The following is an 11,968-nucleotide window of genomic DNA, read 5'->3' as shown; positions in this document are numbered from 1 at the left end:
TGGCTGTGAGACTTTCCTTTATGTCACAGAGGGAAGTCAGGAAAACGTTCATCCAAATACAAAGAGTAAATAATACTTTGTCTTTCTCAAATGTCTCCTTTTTCAATTTGAATTAACTTCATGAAGACACCTGTAAGCTCAGGCACTATGGTTCACTCTCAGCTTTGCAAAAGAATTGCAAAAGAAGGCTGAGAGCACTAGAGCTGAGTTGATGACAGAAAGGGTGCTCTTGTTAATAACTGAAGTTCCCATTTTGGACCCACCGAGGTGAGGATGGGTTTGGAGTGTGTTACAATAGACATTTCGAACAGGGATCACCCCTTTCAAAGGATAAGACAACAGTCAGTAAAAGCTACAAAGACATTCAGATCCTTTGATCAAGTAATACTACTCCAAAGAATTTTTCCTAAGGAATATTTTGACAGATGTGAAGCAAATGTTTCTATCTACAAAGAAAAAAAAGCAGGAAAAAATTAAATATACAGAAGTAGGAGATAATTTAGTAATACGGTGTGTCACAAGGGTGCCATATTACACCCAATATATGCAATAATTTTATAAATAATATATCAGCTGTTTTCTCTATCTAGAATATATATAGAAAATATTTATAAATAGTGTTTTTTTCTAAAAATATAAAACATAGTGACAAATAGATTATGGTTGTAACTGTAGATAAGATGTTGAGGTATATAAAAAAATACAAAAGGGGTCACTAGAGATAAGCGAAATAAATTATGATTTCCTTTATTTTTTCCATGTTATTTTCATGTGTTTCAATATTTTATGCCAAGGGTTGTGTCATGCCAAGATTTGCAAGTTGTGCATAGAAAGAAAAGCTTTCCTATCCTACACACAGCATATGAAATTAAGAAATAGCTTGTTTTGTGTTCTTGTGCTGAATAATCTGAGTGATGGGAAACTATTGAGCAGTAACAGCTGAGAGCAAGACCGGCATGACCAGAGGTAGGAACGTCCGCAGGATAATCGTGTGCAGGCTAATGCTGTCCAGGAGGCCTGTACACTTCCTGCTCTGGTTTGAAGGCATCCCCCAAAATTCACACGTTGGAAACCTTATCCTCAATATTCCTGTGCCAAGAGATAGAACTTCTAAGAGGTGACTAAGTCATGAGAGAATAATGTTATTGCTGCAGTGGGTTCCCTATGGAAGGATGAGTTTGGCTGCCTCCCTCCCTATCTGTCTTCCACATACACAAGCCTGGTCTTGCCCACCCTCCTCTGCTATGTGTGGCACGGCATGAAGGTCCTCATGAGACCCAGACTTCTCCATCTTGGACTTTCCAGCCTCCAGAACCAGTAGGTCTCAGAGATTCTGTGATAGCAAAACAAATCAGGATGTCTTCTCCCTGCTGCCTTCTGGGTGGCTATTTATCTTCTTTTCTCAGAAGGGTTCTGGCATCCAACTAATCATCTCTTGAGCCCTCTGGAGTTGCCCCAGTGGCTGGACCCACCCCTTATATTGCTGGGAAAAGCTTTTGAGGAATGAAGTCATTTTTTTTTCACTAGAATGAATAACTTTCTCACAAAAAATAATACAATCGGTATAACAACAACATCTGGAAAATATTTTCATTTGTGCTTTCAGATGAAAAAATGCTGGAATATGGGTAGGGTTGGGTTAAGACAGCCTTGGGAATATACTCTTAGGTGGAGCAAGCACATTAAAATCTCCCTGTCTTCAAATCAGATAACACTGAACTATACACCTGATGTTTATACAATAAAAAAGAATCCAAAACACTAAATAGTAATCGTCATGCAGAACAGACCCATGTTCAGTATGAACCATGACTTAAACAGAGAAGAATACACCTCTGGAGGAAGTCTGCATTGTGCGTCAGAAATCTAGCATGCCTTGTAAGAAGAGAAAGTCACCTTTTGGTGAGAGGTGGCAGTTGTTCATAAACATGCTTGCTAATAGTGGTTCTTAAGCATGTGATTCTCATTGTTCTCATAGGCAATGGCAACATGGGGGAGAATTTCACATTGCCAAGATGAGTGAAATGTAACTTGATTCAGTGAGAAAGGTCCAGAAATGCCAAATTCACACAGTGTTGGAAACTGTCGCAAGCATGGAGAATTGTCCCCCATAAAATTCAAATAGAACCTCTGCAGGACAACACCATGTAGAAAATCAAAGCTGGAAATAACCTTGACATTACTACCAAAAGCACAAAGAGTGGGGAAACTGCAGAAACACTCCTTCTGAGACTGAATGTTGTTTCAGTGGGAATGATAGTGCTTCCGGCATATTAGGAAAGGCTTACACTGGAGATGCTCGTATAAGATTGGTCAGGCCAATTCCCAGCAACTGCCAGCAATTTGGGAATTCTCTAATTAGATACATTCTGTGATACTGACACGTTTATTTTTGTTGTCAAAATATATCAGCTGGGTTTCTAATTGTTTTTGTGATTTTTCGAAGCTCTATAATTTCATGGAGCCTTCTGGGATTGTCAATTTGAGCGCAGACATAGAAACTACTTTTCACTTACATTTTTCACGTTGAGTCTATTTCTCACTCAAAATAACCCAACAGATTTTAGCTCTCATATATTTTTATTTGAATTAGTTATTACCTAGGATTCACAATGATTAGATAGTTGAGTTTATGCTAATATAGACAGGATGTGATGAACTGATGGAAGATGAAAGTATTCCGCCGCACAAATTCTTCATCTGCTGGGTTTTTCTACAATCACATAACATGATGATGTTTGCTCACCACGCAGTTTTAGTCTTCTGATTTTAATCCCCTGTTCCCTGTGACTGAGGCTTCATTCCGTTTTATGAGGATTAACTTAAACGAAGGATGAGATCCGTCTTGAATTGCAGCCTACACTCTGCTCATAAAAGCAGACATATCAACAGAAATAAGACTTCCCAAACTTAGCAGAAATGAACACTATCAACTTATTTTCAGTCTTTTCTGTATCCTACTATTTGAAAGTGTACGCAACTCTAAATAAACTCTTTGTATCTAAAGTTGTAGTTTTTTTTTTTTTTTAAGATTTATTCATTTTATTACAGCCAGATATACACAGAGGAGGAGAGACAGAGAGGAAGATCTTCCATCCGATGATTCACTCCCCAAGTGAGCCGCAACGGGCCGGTGCTGTGTCGATCCGAAGCCAGGAACCTGGAACCTCTTCCGGGTCTCCCACGCGGGTGCAGGGTCCCAATGCATTGGGCCGTCCTCGACTGCTTTCCCAGGCCACAAGCAGGGAGCTGGATGGGAAGTGGAGCTGCTGGGACTAGAATCAGCGCCCATATGGGATCCTGGGGCTTTCAAGGCGAGGACTTTAGCCGCTAGGCCACGCCGCCGGGCCCTGAAGTTGTAGTTTTAAACTTCGTGGTGCATCCTTGCCTTTCTGCTTCTCTTTCTACACTCTGCTCTTACACACACAGCCCTGGTGTCATGGCTAGTTCACAGCATTTTGTTGCTCTCCAAGGGCTTGTCTTTGCCCATCCTGAGAAAGGGGACTCAGTGAAAGAGAGAAGGAAGTGCACCTTTTCACCCCTCACTTCTCTGCTGTGTTGCTTTTGGCTGAGCAGACTGGTCCAGTTCCTGGTGAGTCTGTTGGGGAGCAAGGGGTGTGGTTTCCTTGGCTAGCCAGGGCTCATCTTCCTAGGTGGCTTTTTGGAGCCTGAATTGCACTTAGGAAAGTAAAGCTCTCTAAGGACTGTAGAGGGGAAAAAGATGAAAGGCTGTTTTTCTTGGTTTGGAGATCAAACTGAAAGCCTGATATTTGATTTTCAATACTCTTCAGCCCAAGGAAAACAGTCAAGGAGGTAGGCAGGGTGCTTGCTCTGCACTTATGTGGCCCTGATCCCGTTCCCAAAGGCATTCCCTTTGAGCAAGCAGAACATTGTTCACAGCCTGGGTGGCCAGAGTAGCTCCCTCCTGGAAGCATGATCAGAGAGAGGGCAAGGGGTGGCCAGCACTGGAGAGAAGGTGAGCTGTTTGGTGTTTATTCTTCTTCACATCTCCCTGGTGAGGAGTAGGGGGTAGATGGGAGCAGGGAATTGAGTTAATTTCTTTGAGTATTTTTTTTTTAAGGGTGAGGAATGTGACTATATTATTCTGCTCTCTATTTTCCTACGTCCACAGCATGCCATTGCTTCTCAACGGATATCACCGACTTTGTAACGAAGATTTCTTGAGTGGACACAAGAAAGCATGGCAAGTAATCCAGGGAAATGCACCTTTCCCCTTTCTGTCAAATTCCAGAAGTTTATCACATGCAGTTGTGCTCTGGTTTGCCTGCTGCTGTCTTTTTTGTTTATTTGTTTATTGACAATCAAGGACACAGTCATAAGAGAGGGAAGCACACAGGGCTGCAAACTAAAACCCAAATGCCAGCAAGGCCCTTTTGTGCCAGGAACACTGCATCCCGAGGCCCTCACAGTCTCCCACCAGTAGACACACAAGGCTGGGCATCCAGGAGAGGGGCAGTGGCTCTGGGGTCCCATAGAGTGACAGAATAAATGATGCTTTTTTATGAGCTTCAAGGTAAGGAGAGAGCATGGAGAGAGGGTCCTTTACTGTCTAAGCCAGCCTGCTCCCCTCAGGTCCACCACCATGTGGAGGACTGACCACCCACCCCCAACCCCAGGATCTTGTAATCCGCAACTATCTTATCGTTCATCTGTTTGCCACTGTAGATGAGCCACCGCTGTGAAGGAATCCTCTCCTTCTCCTCCATCAGCTCCTTAATTTACTCCACCTTGACTGTAGCTTCTATGTTAACTAAAACCTCCTTTCCAGTCAGCACCTTCACTTTAATTAGCATCTTCTTCCCAGTTTGGGGCTGCGCATGGACAAACTGCTGCTACCACGGCAATCACTCCTGCCACTCCCCACCTCCTGTTGTTAATTTTTATTTTATTTTTTTGTATTATTTACATAATTGTAAATAATTATGGAGTGCATGCCCATATGGACCTCTGATTAGGGTGGGGAGAGCTGAGACACCAGGAAGGCAGATGGGACAAATGGTTCAGGTTTTGTTTCCTACTGTGTCCTCAGGGGGAATAATTTCTTCTTTGTTTTAAGAATCTACTGCTATCTATACTATCCTACAAGGCCTTCCCAGAGAGTATTCATTCTTTGCTCCTCAAACTTAGTCCCTCCTGGGGCATTAATTATCCCAGCCCAATACGAACAAGCCTTTATTAAAACCTTATTCTCGGCACAGTAGCCTAGTGGCTAAAGTCCTCACCTTGCACGTGCCAGGATCCCACACAGGCACCAGTTCTAATGCCAGTGGCTCCACTTTCCATCCAGCTCCCTGCTTGTGGCCTGGGAAAGCAGTCGAGGACGGCCCAAAGCCTTGGGACCCTGCACCCGTGTGGGGGACCTGTAGGAGACTCCTGGCTCCTGGCTTCAGATCGGCTCAGCTCTGGCCATTGCAGCCATTTGGGGAGGGAATCAGCGGATGAAAGATTTTCCTCTCTGTCTCTCTTCCTCTCTGTAAATCTGACTTTCCAATAAAAATAAATAAATCTTAAAAACAAACAAACAAAAAAACGTGTTCTCTAGAAAGTCGGCAGGCAAACTACTTATCAGCTTCTGTTCTTTTGGAGGACAGTAAAATAGCAGTCAATGGTGTCTGCCCAGTCAAATATTTCTGTGTTGATACTAGAGGAATTCTTGAATATATGACTTTTAAGAAGATGACAACAGTGATATTATAAAAAGGAAAATAATCAAATCCATGTGGTAAAAAAGAACCATACGAGATTTACTATGGGCTTAACTTTGGATCTCTGTTGTGATTTTCAAAATCTTACTTAAAAGCAAAGAGACTGAGAAATGTCTTTAATTTGCTGGCTTAGTCCCCAGATGCCTGTAATAGCCAGAAATGCGCCAATCTCAAATCAGAATCCCAATCTTCAGTCCTGGTCTGTCACTTAGGTGGTAGGGACCCAACTACTTGAACCACCTTCTGTTGCCTCCCAGGATGTGCATTCCCAGGGAGCTGGATCAGAAGAGGAGCTGGGACTCACAGCAGGCGATCCAACCTGCACAGGAGTCTCCCAAGGGGCGTCATCACCAATGCTCATCCCTTTCTCTTGGGGTCTTAGTAGCAGTCCTCCCCTCTTACCGGTTCTCTCTCTCTGTACGATAGCATCTGAAGTCTAAAAACAACATTTTCCCAACTGAATTGTCACCAAGTCTCTAGTATAGATTCCAAAAAGGAAGGCTTCTCCTTGAAATGTTGGCTAGAACAAAAGACAGCGGCTCAGAAGCAGTGGCTCGGCATGTGTGTTTGGACACAGGGGAGACCTGAGGCCCAGCCAGCAAGCAGGAGACGTTCTTCCGGAAATGACGTGGTTTGGTGCTGCAGGAAGTTGAGATCGCTGTCAGAGGTTTCTTCTGATATCTGAGCTTCGAGATTTCCTGAAAGTTAAGAAGAACTTCCTTGACCTTTATTCCCCTAATCTTTGCAGTGTTTTGGGTATGGCTTCCTATTCTCTGTTTTTTTTTTTTTTTAAAGATTTTATTATTATTGGAAAGCCGGATATACACAGAGGAGGAGAGACAGAGAGGAAGATCTTCCATCCGATGATTCACTCCCCAAGTGAGCCGCAACGGGCCAGTGCACGCCGATCCGATGCCGGGAACCTCTTCCAGGTCTCCCACGCGGGTGCAGGGTCCCAAAGCCTTGGGCCGTCCTCGACTGCTTTCCCAGGCCACAAGCAGGAAGCTGGATGGGAAGTGGAGCCGCCGGGATTAGAACCGGCGCCCATATGGGATCTCGGGGCTTTCAAGGCGAGAACTTTAGCCACTAGGCCACGCCGCCGGGCCAGAGAGCTCATTTTTTAAAAAGATTTATTTTTATATTTCTTTATTGGAAAGTCAGATATACAGAGAGCAGGAGAGACAGACAGGAAGATCCTCCATCTAATAATTCACTCCCCAAGTGACCACAATGGCCCGTGTGTGCCGATCTGAAGCCAGGAGCCAGGAGTCTCCTCCAGGTCTCCCACACGGGTGCAGAGTCCAAAGGCCTTGGGCCATCCTTGACTGCTTTCCCAGGCCACAAGCAGGGAGATGGATGGAAAGTGGAGCTGCTAGGATTAGAACCGGCGTCCATATGGGATCCCCGGGGCTTTCAAGGCGATGACCTTAGCCTCTAGGCCAACGTACTGGGCCCATAGAGCTCATTCTTTCATTTGTTACAGTGGCTTGCACATTGTAGGTCCACAATACTTGTGAGAATTCAAAAGAACACCTTATTCTGTTTATAGCCTCTTCTTGATAAATATAATAGTTGTAGCTGAATAGCAATCAAAGGGAGCTTTTTGGCTTCTGACACATTTACAAAATGTCTGATGCTTACATGTAACAAGGAATAATTTACCCCTCAGTGTAAATAATGTTGGATCAGCGCCAATTTAGTCATGAAGGAACATGTTTTAGAGTATGTATTTGTTGGTCAGCTACAGTGTTCAGGCAACACTGTAAGCACTTAGAACAAATTAGTGAAGGAACCAGGCAGAGATCCCGCCCTGATCATCTCACTGCTTTGGTTGGGTTTTGCTATCTGAAAGTGATTGTTGGCTGTTTTCTTTGTTCCTCTGTGTTATGTGCCTCATTGTGACATTATTCCTGGGGGGGGGAACACATCTTAAATGCATATCCTGATGGAAAAGTGATTCTACATAGCAGGAAGGGGCACAGAGTCCAAGGCCTTGTCTGTAAACCTCATCTTCCTGGAAAGCTTAATATAGGGATGACAATCTCTATTTTCCTTGCTACCCGATGTCATAGACATATATGGATAGCATTTCTTTTTGCATGAAAACCCTGATTCCTTTCCCTTTATTCTTTGCAGTGGCAGCTGGGCCCACTTTCTTTTTGAGCCTCGGATGGATAAATTTACCACTGCTCTCATTCAAGTTCCCTCTTGCCTATAGTTTATAATATTGCTCTTACTGTTTACTTAGACATAAAATGGTCTGGAGTGATTTCTTGTTCTCTGTATTGTGTTTGGCACATTTCCACGAAGATGTCCTCATTATCTTTACTCATAAGGCACCTCTGAGTGGTTTCTGGAATGAGACTGACTCATTGCTTATGACTAAGTTTGGTACCTTTCCTTTGTAAAGAATTACCCTATGGTTAATCCTAACACACTATAAATATTAAAAAATATTAAGTAATACAGTGTGGGTAGCTGGCAGGAATATGCCACTCGCATGAAGGTATTCTGTTTTTCTTAGTAAAATGAGTACAAGAGAGGGGAATTCACTCAAGCATGTTTTAGGAATGTTTTGCTTCTATTCAGAAATCGAAGGAAGCTGAAGCACTCAGTGTGTTCCCTGTGGTCCCAAACGATGGCTGAAAGGAAACCAGAGATGACAAATGATGCTGGCTGATGAAGAGTTGAAGGCCACTGAGATAGCATCTCAGACTTTCTCTCTGCATTCAGGCTTTGTTTCCTGCTGCGCACTCAGGGCGTGGAACTCTGAGTAGTGCTAAGAAGGGCTGAGCTGGAAGTGGGTGTGGTAAAATCTGTTCCTGGGGCCAGAAGAGCAGCGGCATCCCGGCAACAGCACTGTCCAAGTCCAGCTGGGATTTGGCTCTATTCAAAAGAACCTGGGGTTTAAATATAGCATAAGCTAATGGAATCCACTTAAATAATTAGGACCATCAACACATGGTGCACTGTTTGCATCAAACGACAGAAATCTTAGCCTCCAGATTTTCATTCTCTATGTCCATATCTACATATTTGTAGATAGAGAATAGCAAATGCGGCCAAATCTGCTGGCGTGCCCACATTGGAGGTCAGGTCAAAGAAGGACCTAGAAGATGTGAAGAGTATGGGAAGAAAAAGGGAAGGTGGTAGGCAGGATCACAAATAAAAAATTGTAAAATGAACAGAATTCAGGAAGTGCCACCCAGGAGTGTGACATTCTGGTGTGCCGATGACTTTTATTCTGGGCACACAGATAACAGCACATAGGCACAGCTTTTCTCTGAGTCCCCTGGTCTATCTAAAGATTGATCCTCCAGAAGATGCTGGACAGATTAATTTGGATAAACAGACAGGAGACTGAAGGGTGATACTACCACACCCAGAGCGGTCTTCCTAAGAGAGGCTCCAGAATAGCTTTTAAGAATATGCATGATTTATTAATTTAAAAAAATCATGTGAGAGGTAGAGACAGGGAGGAAAGGAGGAAGACACTCTCTCACTCCAGCATGCTGGTTCGCTCTACAGATGCTGTGACAGCTGGGAAGGAACTGGGTCTAAGCTAGTAACTGGACGCTCAATCCAAGTCTTCCTTGTGGGTGACGGGGACCCACTGGAGCCACCACCACCGTGTCCCAGGGTTTGCATTAGCAGAAAGCCAATGAATCAGGAGTTAGAGCTAGGATGGAACCTAGATATTCTGATATGGAAGGAGAATGTCTTAATAGGAAGCTGAAAATCTATTCTCAGATAACTTTTATTGCCTGAGAGACATTTTACATACATGACACAACATCATTACTCACCTTACGTAACCCTCCAACAACTTGTGTCTCCAGCCAACAAGCTACCTCCCCTATTATTTTCCTGTAGCTTAAGAACAAAATAAACTTCAAGCATCTCATCCTTCTTCAAATGTCATATTTTGTTTGACTATCATGCTTATGTACAAAATTAAATTCAAGTTTTCTCCTGTTGATCTGTCTTAGGTCCATTTACTTTGTAGCCCAGCCAAAGGACCTAGGAATGTGGCAAGGAGCCTTCTTCCCTCCCCGACAGTGTGCCAAGGCTGAGGCACAGCTGTGGAAAATCAGCAAGACGGTGCTTAGTGGCTGCCCTCTCTTTTGTAATTCATTCCCACTTTCATCCCGTCTATTAATATATTTATTTAAGTAGAAGAAAGTATGTAAATATGTTAAATGTGGAAGGCACTGTGGGAGGTGTTCCTGTGTGGAAGCTGTGGTTGGTAAATGGCAGTTGAGTAGGCCCAGCCAGCACATTCCACTTTTGTTGGCTAACTAAGGAACAGTACTGAAAAGAAATCCTAAGCAAATATTTTCACAGCTAATGGACACAATTACCGCAGTTTCACACAACACTTCAATCTTGCATTGCAGTTAAATTTCCCTTTCACATTCAATATACAATCTTTCAAAAACACATTTGCAGAGTCAAATTTGTTTTAGCAGGCTTTTTCAAGCCCTATCAAATGGGTGGAAAATGCTTTGGCTTGGTTCAGGCTGTGACTTTCTTCTCTCTCTCATTTCCAAGACTATTTGTTCTACTTTAGGGAATGTGTTGAGGACAGTGTTGATGTCTGGAGGTAGGAATAGGGAAGGGAGGCTTATGTATACTATCTAGAATATCTTTTAATATGGCAGTTGACATATTAACTTTAGAATCTTTAGTTTACTGTCTTCTTCCACAAAAATTATTTATGTCACGAAAGATTTGAGGAGAATATAGTTAAAACTATATACAATAAGTAACGTAATAAAACTAGGAAATACTTTTTAAAGAGATATTTTATTTATGTTTGAATGGCAGAGTTACATAGAGCAGAGACAGAGAGATGATCCGTCTACTGGTTCACTCCCCAAGTGGCCATAGTGGTCAGAGCTGATCTGACCTGAAGCCAGGAAGCAGGAGCTTCCTCCCCCAGGTCTCCCACATTGATGCAGGGGCCCAAGGCTGTGACCCATCCTCCACTGCATTCCCAGGCTAAAAGCAGAGAGCTGTATCAGAAGTGGAGTAACCAGCTCCATAGAGAGCACATATGGTATGCTGCATAGCGGCTTAACTTACTACACCACGGCCCTGGCTCCAACTAAGAGATAAATTTAAAAGCCATATATGTACCAAGCAGAAAAAGTATTGTGGACTATTTTTTTTAAAGATTTATTCATTTTATTACAGCCAGATATACACAGAGGAGGAGAGACAGAGAGGAAGATCTTCCGTCCGATGATTCACTCCCCAAGTGAGCCGCAACGGGCCGATGCGCGCCGATCCGATGCCGGGAACCTGGAACCTCCTCTGGGTCTCCCACACGGATGCAGTGTCCCAATGTATTGGGCTGTCCTCGACTGCTTTCCCAGGTCACAAGCAGGGAGCTGGATGGGAAGTGGAGCCGCCGGGATTAGAACCGGCGCCCATATGGGATCCCGGGGCTTTCTAGGCGAGGACTTTAGCCGCTAGGCCATGCCGCCGGGCCCTATTGTGGACTATTATATAGACCATCAGATCTTTACAATGATTCCCACCCCCCAAAAAAAACCCCACAAAGAAATGAACAAGAAATATAAACATGTATTTACTAAATTTTAACAACTGTGTCCAAGTCCTAGAACAAAGAAAACATTCAAAACAATATAAAATAGTGTCTACTTACACCATCTTTGATGTTTTCACCCTGGAAAAAATTAGCTAATTAGCTTTATTCTGACTATAGTTAACTGGGATAATCAAAATATCATTAGGTAAAGGTCATGTCTAGAAAGTTGTAGGCTATTTAAAAACACACCCTGAGATCCCGAAAGAGGGTCCAGACCACGAGTCGGGACTATGGCTCCAGGTCAGAATCCCATGTGTGGTCTGTGAGGCCTGACTGTGGACAGTTAGTTACCAAGAGTACATGCAGCATTCTTCATGGCCAAAGCATGTTGTTGATGCTAGCAATCATGGGGGAAATCAGCCTCCCACTCACAGACCTAGGTAGATGTGCTGTCTCTTATTCCCCATCAGACTCTGAGACACTGATCTTTGGAAAGCACAAAGCCCCTAGTATGAAACAGAAGGAATGACTCAAATCTGTCTCCCCAACCAGGAGTTTTAGAGAAAGCTTTATGGGTTAGAAAGGAGACAGATAGTATGCAAAAACATTGGCAGGAAAATTCGCGGCAGGAGGGGTTTAGTGACCTTCATTTAAAAATGAGGAATTCCAAGGGGTAGTATACTAACAG

The 11,968-nt window shown here is 43.4% G+C and overlaps 1 pseudogene; it reads right to left on the bottom strand.

Annotated features, from left to right (window-relative positions):
• Positions 1 to 4,563: 4,563 nt before the first annotated feature.
• Positions 4,564 to 4,814, bottom strand: LOC101522804 (NEDD8-like; annotated as a pseudogene).
• Between the last annotated feature and the right edge of the window lie 7,154 nt (positions 4,815 to 11,968).

Source organism: Ochotona princeps, chromosome 7, assembly GCF_030435755.1.
Source record: "Ochotona princeps isolate mOchPri1 chromosome 7, mOchPri1.hap1, whole genome shotgun sequence".
NCBI classification, from domain to species: domain Eukaryota; kingdom Metazoa; phylum Chordata; class Mammalia; order Lagomorpha; family Ochotonidae; genus Ochotona; species Ochotona princeps.
Note: the sequence above shows the minus strand (reverse complement) of the source record. Positions and strands in the feature narration are given on the sequence as shown.